This window comes from Arachis duranensis, chromosome 7 (genome assembly GCF_000817695.3).
Source record: "Arachis duranensis cultivar V14167 chromosome 7, aradu.V14167.gnm2.J7QH, whole genome shotgun sequence".
Taxonomy (NCBI): Eukaryota; Viridiplantae; Streptophyta; class Magnoliopsida; order Fabales; family Fabaceae; genus Arachis; species Arachis duranensis.
In genome coordinates, this window is record NC_029778.3 from 15,318,447 (window position 1) to 15,329,148 (window position 10,702).

The 10,702-nt window shown below is 32.5% G+C and overlaps 1 non-coding gene across 1 annotated transcript; it reads left to right on the top strand.

The window, feature by feature from the left end:
* Positions 1–345: 345 nt before the first annotated feature.
* LOC127741014 (small nucleolar RNA Z103) lies at positions 346–440 on the top strand. Its single transcript, XR_008001869.1, has one exon. It is a non-coding gene; the product is annotated as a small nucleolar RNA Z103 (small nucleolar RNA).
* The last annotated feature ends 10,262 nt before the right edge of the window (positions 441–10,702 follow it).

Consider the following 10,702-nt stretch of genomic DNA (forward strand, 5'->3'; position numbering starts at 1 on the left):
AGCACACTACTTTTGGTATTGCTCTCTTAATTGAATTTTCTTTTGGAATCATATATATTTATGAGAAATATTTTATATCCAATATTTTTTTCTCCATATCTTATATTTTAAATCAATATTTGTTAATTAAAAATATTTCAGTAACTTAAAAATATTAGTTAAAACCTATTATTTTTGTCTTTATTTAATGTATTCTATAATAAATAAATACTATATAAAATAAATTTTTTGATTTTTTTTTTGTCTTTCTATTATTATTGTTAGTTAGTTTTCTAGATTTTTATTAAAAATGTTAATTTTCTAGGATGTCTAATGTATTTCATCACAAATTACTGTCATATAGAGATGGAAGTGATGATCTTTTCTCCAAATGATCGAAGCTGAAAATATTGTGCGATTTTGTCTCTTTCGAAAAACCAAGCCAATTAGTTCTGATCTATCTCTTCCTATAATAACATTAACAATTATTTCATATCTAATGATGTTTTAATTTTTGAATATATATCTAAGATTTTGTTTTGCATCGGCCATTTCACAATCGTGGATAACCCGTATATAAAAATTAATTTAGATCTTCTAAAATAAAAAAATAAATTTATAAAATGATAAATTCATGAATTAATCACTGTTGAATAACAATAAGAATAACTATCCGTAAACTGTCTAAGGAATAGTTTTAAAGACTGGGTATTTATTAGCAAAAAGCCAAAAACCAACCAACCATCCAGTATAAAATATAAATCAACCACCTAAGTAAGTAAGTAACTAATACTAAGTCTGTTTTCATCGAGTTTGTTTTTGTCTGATCCAACGTTAAGCCTGGATTGACCTTGGGTCACTGGGTTTTTGGTCCGATCAGTTGGATTGGTTCGGTTTTTCAATTATGCCTAGGGGTGAAACGCTTAGACTGTGGTTGTTTTTTAGAACTGAATTTGAGAGTGAGTATTGTATTTGGTGACAAAAAATTAAAACTAAAATTTCTATCAAATTTTAAAATTTAGATATAATAGTGATATGAGTAATATAGTTTAATATAATAATTTTTAGTGTTTTTAAAATTATAAGAAATATACAAATAAGACGATTTCTATTTTTTTTAATTAAATTATTTTACATTTGAAAATAACACTTCAAACAGTTTAAAAAATAGTACTGCTATTTCAGTATCAAAAACCAAAAAGTGGAGATTGTTTACTCAGAATGAAATTCAGTTACAAAAACAAATCAAACCCTTTGGAATTGGAAGAAAGAAGCAAAATAGTACAGCCTAGTGTTCGTTGGAGAAGAGTCAGATACAAACAAACCAAATTAGATTAAAGCCAAACAACACAGTGCACATTGTCATGCACGACCACATTACCCGCTTAAAGAACATTGTGGGAGAGGGGAAAAGGGTGCAACACAAGTTCACAAATCACAAGTTTTTCGGTTCATGTTAATGCCACATGCCACGTGGATGGATAGAGCCTTTAACTTTTGAAATGGGCCAATCAAGCAAGACTAAAAGCAAATAGGTAGGTCACCTGGGGATTATTAAACTAATCTAAAATTAAAAAATTATAAAAATCAAGATAACCTTTTTATATAACAAACACCTATCAGTATTTTATTAATTAAAAAATATTAATCATAATTATATATATTACTAAACATATAATATTATATTTAATTATACAATATTTTAATTTTTGCCTCTGCTAAGTAGATAACGGAAAATCTAAACAACGTAAACAATGAATTGGAAATTTGGCCCAATGAAGTTAAAAAAAAAACACTCCACCCAAATTACCCAACCAAAAATCTCCATTCAATAATTCAAAAATTTTAACCATCCATTATACTCTAATTTGCCAAAGCACCAAGTTCTCTCCCAAACTCTCTGCCGTCGCCACCTCACCAACCAGCTCCTTTCGTCGGCATCACCCTCTCCCTCACCTGACATCATCGTCACCTCCTGGGTTCTTCATGTCGTCACTTGGTCACCAACCGGACCCGTCGTCATCGCCGAGATCATCCTCACCGCCACTGGTTCGTCAACAAGAACCCTCATCGGTACTTAAGGATAACCATCCACTTAAAAATAAAAATAATCATCTGCATACCCAATGAATTAAACATCCAACATTTTAATTGTATCTAACTAAACTCATTCCAATCAAATAACCATCCACATAAGAATTAAAATAGTCATCCGCATACCTATTAAAATAACCATCCAACATTGAAGATAATAGATGCAAGCTTTCTGATATGACTGAACTTCAAAGAGAAATGATCTTGTCAGATAGGGCCACCAAAAAGGATGACAAGAATTTATTGGGGAAGATAGCATCGAAGCATGGTATTAAAGGAAAAATAACAATTCCTAGAAAGCAATCTCCACCGTTGTCATCGTCGCGAATGTGAGCAGCAGCCAAATCTGCTAACAAGACAACCAAGAATGATGCATTGAATGAATTACGTGCTAAGAGATTGAAGCAGCAAGATTCAGAAGCTCACTGCAGATTGAGGGAGGCATCAAGAGTTTTAGGCTCCCAGCATTTTACTCCACCAAAGTGCAAAGCTTTCACTACAGCAAGTCTCAGCAGTTCAAGCCATAGTGATAGTGAAAGTAGGTCTCACAATAATGATGAAGGTTCAACTGGTGATGGAGGAATCGGTGCTTGAAGCTACGACGCTGTTTTTGTCACGGCGTGGTGGAAGGAGAAAACGTGAGTTGGAGGAGGGGGGTTAAGATAGAATGGGAACATGATGTGACGGAGGAGGTTACATTGCCTAACTCTAATCATTTAATTCAACAATTGATTATTCTAATAAATTAAGAATCTGATTTTAATAATTAATTTGATCTTCTTTTTTAAAGTGTTGTTCATGTTATTCAACATTTACATTGTTTACCTTACTTTCTCTTTAATTTTCGATCCCTTCTTTATCGAATTCTTAGATCTGTCCCTGCTCTTGGTCTCTATTTTTTATTGTATGTCTTTATTACCCAGTGTTAGTTTAGCCAAGGGAGTGAGAAGCATTATTTTATTTTTTCTATTCCGCTAGGAAACCAAGAGGGGGTTCAGCCAACTCCTGCCAACTCCTATTGGGCTGGACCCCAAAACCTATTTCACCATACAAGCAAGAAGCAACATCCCAATTTACCCACAGTGAACCAAATTAAGCCTAGTTAACCCCCATCTTTCACCGTTTCACTACAGCAGAATCAAAAATCCCCCACTGGCAGTGCATCCCCCCACGTTTGTCATACGTGTTTCCTAGATAGGGTCTAGGGCTGCAGTAGCTTCGTCCCGTCCACATGCGAGCAACCGCGACGTCATAAGCTCTCCCAAGACCGTCACAGTGCCTCCGTCCCATCCACGTGCGAGCAACCGCGAGGGTCAGAAGTTCGCGCCAGACCGCCATAGCGCCTCCGTCTTGCCCATGCACGAGCAATCACAGGGTGTCAGAAGCTCACCCCAGACCGGCGCTACTGCTGCATGTCGTCGTCGTCCCGCCATTGAAGCCTCCCCTTCTTAGTCGGTTTACTCGACATTGCCTCCCGTGTTCTGTCCCCACGAGCACCATGTCGGACTCCTCCAGGTCGCGCCGTGAAGCCTCACCGGAAAGTACTCTCGGTAAGTATTTATTCATGGGTGTTACTTGATTGATTTTGATGAGTAAAGTGGTTGTAAGTTGATTTTGTACTAGATCCTTTGCATATAATGATACATTCATATAATATGAATTTTGAATTGTTGGATGTTACTTCTGTCTAAAATTAGAGTTTTTATTGTAGGAATTGAAAAGGATTTTCTGCGATACTAGATGTTCTTGTGTGAAAATATTCTGATTTTTGGTGGATTGATAAATGAATTTGTCTCTGATTGTAATTGTTGGATGTTTTAATCATGCGAATTGAATGCCTATTTTTGTTGAGTATGCATATGATTCAATTATAATTTATTGGTTGTTGCTTTTTCTTGTGAATGGATGGTTCTTATTGAATGAGCATGGATGTTTTTTTTTTTTAAAAAGATTAGTTCTGATTTAACTTAATTTTGATTTATTCGAAGTTTGATGTGAATTTAATCATATGAAATTGCTGCAAGAAACTGGACACGTTGACAAAGATGATATTTATAAACGAAAATGTGAATGTTTCATTTGTGATATGTCAGCTTTTTTAAATTTGTTATAGAACTGTTCTTTTCCGTTCAATGGGTGGATGCTACTAATATTTACACTATTGGTTTAATGTTTCCTGTTTTGATGGATAATGTGTGCACATGCTGCACTGATTTCTTTTTAATGTGGTTTGCAAGTTTGGGATAAAAATTAGACTAAAATTAGTTTAATTTTGCCAAATTTAAAGTTCAGTTTGAGTTTAGATACCTAAAAATCATGCAAAGAGTGGAATCCATCATAATGTATGCATGTGATGACGTTACCGTTTGAGACACTTTTGATATATTTTGAGTTTTTTTTTGTTACAATTCTGAATTTTTATAATACTTTAAGAATTAGATGTATTTTATTTTGGTCATACTTAGTATCTTTCTTCTTGTAGGCAACTTGAATATTTATGCAAAAATTTACGTCACATGTTTCTTTTGTTAAACAAATAGATGTTTTTTTATACTAAATGGATGATTCTTTTAAAAGGAATCATCATTTAAGAAGGGAATTAACTTTGAAGTAATTGAATCCATGTTGTACTTATTGATTCAATTGTTGTGACTTATAACATTTTTATAGTTAATATATAATAGACATAGATGGCTATGCATTTGTTGCATACACCCTAACCACTTGATAATAAAGTTAATCATGGAAGTAACACTTGCCTCATAAGTTCATCACTAAGTAGTATGTTGTGTATGTGGACTCGTATTTAATTTGATAAAAATTGTAACTCCAAAGTTCAAGTATAATAATCGCATGAAGTAAAAAAATGGGTAAAAGGAAAACTGTCAAAACACTTTGATCACTCCTGAAAAAGCAAATAACCAAATATTGTTGTTGTTCTTTCTTTTATCTTTTTTTTTTCCTTCTTTAAATTTTGTTAAACAAGCATCAAGATAAATACAAAATTTTTTTCCTTCTTTTGTGACGCTTGTATTCACTATCAATTGAATCATCTTTGCAGTAAAAAATAAATACAAGTAACTTCTATTAGGTACCTAATTATTTTTGTAAAGATCTAAGAGGATGTTACTTCTGTCAAGTATCAAGATATTTTTTTTTCATACAAAATAAATGTTACTTTAACAGAAGCCATGTGAATGAAAAATAAAAAAAGCTTATCCCACATAAGTAACTATAAATTTGTCATCATGCTAAAATGAAATGAAAGAAATCATGATATTCATTCAAGTTATCCATACAATTTGCAACACTGTCGATACAGGAATTAATCATGACCAAAGGTAATACAAAAAGAATCATCCATTTAGTATAAAAAAAATCCATTGTTTAACAAAAGAAACATCTGACGTAATTTTTTGCATATTGCTTTCGCCTCTTCAGGATGTCCATGGAAAGTGAAGCTACATCGTTTAGAAAACTTTATATTTTGTTAGACGGGATGAAACTACATCGCTTAGAAAACTGGTATATCATTACTATACAACTAGCTAAACAAAGAATAACTTTCTAGTTGCTATACTTGGATCACGTCTCTTTCACTTTATCCGATTCATCAACTGTTTCAAACTCCTCTTCAATCAGTTTAAATTCGTCAATCATTTTAAAATAGACTTTCTACAATCATCCATCTGCAACCATAAGCAAGGACACATACGCAGTCATAAGCAAAGGAATATCTATCTAAAAAATAAAGAAACAACCATATAATGACAATTATAAAAACAAAGAAACATCAACAACTATATACAAAGAAACATCTACTTTTAAAAGTAAAAGACACAATTATTACTCAACCTAAGATAATCTAGCTATTTGAATCTAATAAATATTTATAGAAGCAACCCAATGCATATGGTGCCATTTCTTTCCCAAATTTAACCATAACAGTCTCCAAAGTAAATACAAGATCCTCATTCTCAACCGCATCCATGGGTTTGAAAAATTCTTTAAAAAATTCAACTCAGCATTGTATCTATTACGACATTATTCAATTAGGAATATCCTATAACCTATAAAAAATATAGAAACCAAGTAAATCCAGACTTTGTAAGCACTAGCAATAGAAACCAAGTAAGTACTAAGTACTATCAATATCAGAAAGCTTAAATGTATTCAATAAATCCAAACTTTGTAGATTATAACATTCTATTTCCATTGCTTCTAAAAACAAAATAAAGTAACTAGTCTTAACATACATTTAGGATTCCCAAAAGTTGTCCCAGCATTCTTTTATTTCTATTAACCAAGCTTATATCCTCTTTCTTCGGCAATAGCCTTGGTACATGTTCCATATTAAGAATCTCATAAGCTTTAAATGAAAAGCAAATAATAAAGCATTAGGTTTACAACCTTAAATCAAGCACTGATGGAAGAAGATAATATATTTGTAATTACCATCTTCGACATTCTTTGATTTTCAACTCCCCCAACATTCACTTTTATTCACAAATGCATAATGATTAGTCAATTTTAGCATAATGAATTATCCTAAATTGAATCATGATTACTAAAACCTAATAAAGAAGGCATGAAAAACTCTAAGCAGAAAAGAAATAAACTATACAAAGAAAGAGTGACACAAGCGGTATTATTTTATCTACAGAGCCCTTGCAATCGGCGAGGAAAGAGGGGGCCGGCGCGAGCGCGTACGACTCGAGTGTGAATAGAACTGCAAAAGTAGAAGATGTGAGCGATGCGGATGAGGAATTGCGAGCGGTGAGAATGCGTCGGGCGAGCAGAGTGGGTGCGAGTGGAGCGGATTAGACGACGGTACGATGGGAGAGTGACGATGATGTGAGACTACTGCATAGACGATTCGCGATGGGACGCGAAGAGGGTGAAGCAGAAGCGCGATGGCTATCTTTCTTGCACGAACGGCAAATAAAGTGACAAAGAAGGATGCAAAGACGACCGGCGATGGCGCACGAGGATGGTACAACAGTGATGCTACGACAGCACGACAAAACTGCGACAGCATGGGGGCATTGGGGAGAGAGATTATGATTTGTAGTTTTGTGTAGTGAATAGTGAGTGGAAGTGAAAATAATTTATAGTAAGTTTTGATTCAAAAAGACCATTAATAATTATTGAGTTTATTAAAATATTATTAGAGTTGTTAGTAGTTGGGAGTTAAGTCAGTAATAACTAGTAGTTTGTAGATGGATATTTATGAAGTTAGTTGAAAGTATTTTTATAAATAGCATGACTTTTGTATCATGTAAAACACAACTTCAATACAACAACTTCATATAATATTATCTTCTTTTATTCCACTCTTCGCCATTGTCTTCTTCCTCTATAATGGCAGAATCATCTTCTAACGTAGCACAAAATCCCTCTAGCCCTTTCTATATTCATTATAGTGAAAATCCAACTTTTGTCATCGTTCCTTCTCCTCTAAACGGATGATCTTCTGTTTTCAATAGCTAGTGTTGTCTTGGTTATATCATTCCCTCTCTCTTTCTATTACCCAAAATTATGGTCATTGAGACCTACACTTTCACGCGCCTCTCAAAGTTTGTTGTCATCATCACTTTTTCTTCTTTTCTCTTCTCTTCTTCTTTTTTCCTTTCTCCTTTTCCTTCGGTAAAAAAAAAAACCACCTGTATATTTTCTTCCTCTCTTTATCTATCTGTTCAATCCACTGACGGTGGTTGCGGCGTCCCCGACGTCTCTTTTTTTTCTCTCTTTTTTCCTTGGTTGTCTCACTCTCAAACACAGAATGAGAGAAGTAGCCTTGTTTCTTCTTCTCTTTATCTATCTATTCAAAACACTGTCGGTAGTCGCGGCGTCCCCGACGTCTCTTTTCTTCTCTCTTTTTTTCTTCCCTTGTTGTCTCACTTTCAAACACAGAACGAGAGAAGTAGCCTTGTTTCTTCCTCTCTTTATCTATTTGTTCAAAACAACCGGTCGTCCTGGCGTCCTCGACATCTCATCCTCATTTTTTTGAGTTCAATAGGTCAAAAATCACTGGTATCAGCCACCAAACGCGTCTTCTTCCTCTGCGTCACCGCATCGCACGCATCGTTTCTTCTGCGTCACCGCACCACACGCGTCTTCTTCCTCTGCGTCACAACATCGCATGCATAGTCTCTTCTGCGTCACTGCACACCGCTCACAGAAGCCTTGTTCTTCTCTTCTGTCATGATCGAATTGCGGCCCATGCCGCACCACTCTTTTTCTTTGTCTTCACTTTGTCTCACGCCACACACCTTTTTCTCTGCGTTACCGCGTGATACGCCTCTTCGCCAACCATTTCATCGAAACTTATCCAGGTTGGAGACTATTGACATGTCCACCAACTTGAGGGGGCATATTAAAATATTATTAGAGTTGTTAGTAGTTGAGAGTTAAGTCAGTAATAACTAGTAGTTAGTAGATAGATATTTATAAAGTTAGTTGAAAGTATCTTTATAAATAACATGACTTTTGTATAATATAAAATACAACTTTAATACAACAACTTCATATAATATTATTTTCAGTTATTCTGCTTTTCTCCTAAAAATTCAACAGAGTTGTTCAATTCTTGTCTGTTTTAGACACTTAAGTTCTATACTTTTCCTTTGTTTTTAAATTTTCTCTCTAGCTTGTGGCAATCAACGAAGGCAAAGGCTATGGTATGGAGCACTGAGAATATCTAGAGGTATGGACGCCATGTGTATGCACCTATTGAACGACACCTGTGGTGATAGATATCAGTGCTCCTGACACAAGATGGAAAGACAGAGACTTTTGCAGATGTGGGTCATGAAGGGGTTCAGATAATTAGTTATTAAGTATCGTTGGTAATGGAATAATAATGCTAAACAAATTTTTGGAAGAACATAGATGGTGGGCCAACAGAATTTTTCAGCAGTGTTGGGCTATGCAAGTTGGGCCTTAATATTTAGTGAATGAAAAAGCCGGTTTTTAATTTGGTAAAAAAAAAAAGTAACAGATCCAAGTCATTCCCAACCCCCCCTCGTGACCCAAATTTCCCCTCCCCCCTCTCTCTTCCCCCAACCCTTTATTCCTTCTACTTTATTTTATTTAACTCATTAAAGATAATTCATTATGATGAATTAATTATATCAACTAATTAATTTGAATAGATATTTAAGTATTACATAATTTAAAATTATTTGATTTAATTTTTACATCGAATTTTTATCTTTAATGATAGAATCAACATAGCATGCTTCTGCTTTATTTTGTTTAACTCATTAACGACAATTCATTATGATGAATTAATTATATCAACTAATTGATTTGAATAGATATTTAAGTATCACACAATTTAAAATTATGTATATTAATTATTTGATTTAATTTTTATGATACATACATTTAAGGGATAAATTAAAATAAGATAATTTATTACTTATTTAACTTGAATACAACAAATATAAATTACTTTATTTAAAAATTTACTATTTTCTAATCTTCTATAAATAAAAATGACAAAATAAAATTATAAAAATAATCTTTTTATCATTTTTGCTATTTTAATTTTATTTTCTTTGCTTTTTCTTATGTATAATTTTATTTTATATTAATTTTGTTTATTTATTAATAAAATATATTCATATTAATTATATCATATAATAATATATTTTTTTCCTATATTAATCGAAGAATTTCAATAGTTATCAACTACATCTAATAGAATGACTGAGAAATGAGAACTACGAGAAGTTAAACCCAGGTTCAAAATGCTGAAACAAGAAAAAGAAAACAGTAAATATATGATTAGAGAAAAATGTATAATAATGACAAAATATACTAAAACTGAAATTTTTTCTCCAACTAATAAAAGTGAGGTGTTAATTCCTCATGAATTTATTTTTTCTGTAGAATGAAATCACTGTTCTATTTTCTAAATTTGTTAGTGAGTCTAACTATTATTAAGTAATTTATGGTCACATTAAGTATATATGTTTGATTTATTGAATAAAGTAGATTACTAAAACCAATTAATAACTATTTTAGAGTTAATATATTTAACACTAGATTAAGAAAAAGCAAATAATACATAACATGTTATATTTTTATTAATCAAATTATTATAATTAAATTTAATCTTAACAAAATAATTTAAAATTATAATTTCAATCTTATCGCGTGGATGGCATAGATTAATACACTTGTTTATATAATAAAATAGAATACATTATTGGCTTCTTAAAATTAATTAAGGATAGCCTTTTAATTCATTTACATCTTAAACAGCATGATCCATAATTCAATATAGCTAAAACAATAAAAAAGCTAAGGTAGAAAACGGAATGCATATTTTATATGGAGCTCTTATAAGAATTTTTTTTTAATACCTTCAGTAGCATTAGCTTTTTGTTTGGATGCTCGTGGGTTTTATTCTCGGTTAACCCAGTATTTTTTTCCCCTTTCGTAGATCACATCTTTTCAGGCTTTCTTACATTTTATTGGACATCCAAACTCTATCCAGTTATAAAAAAAACAAACTATGTGCATTTTTTTGGTCTATCTCTCAAAAAAGATAAACTATATCATTAAATTAACCACTTCTCTTTATTTCGGTAATATCATTTGAAGCGAATTCCAACACACT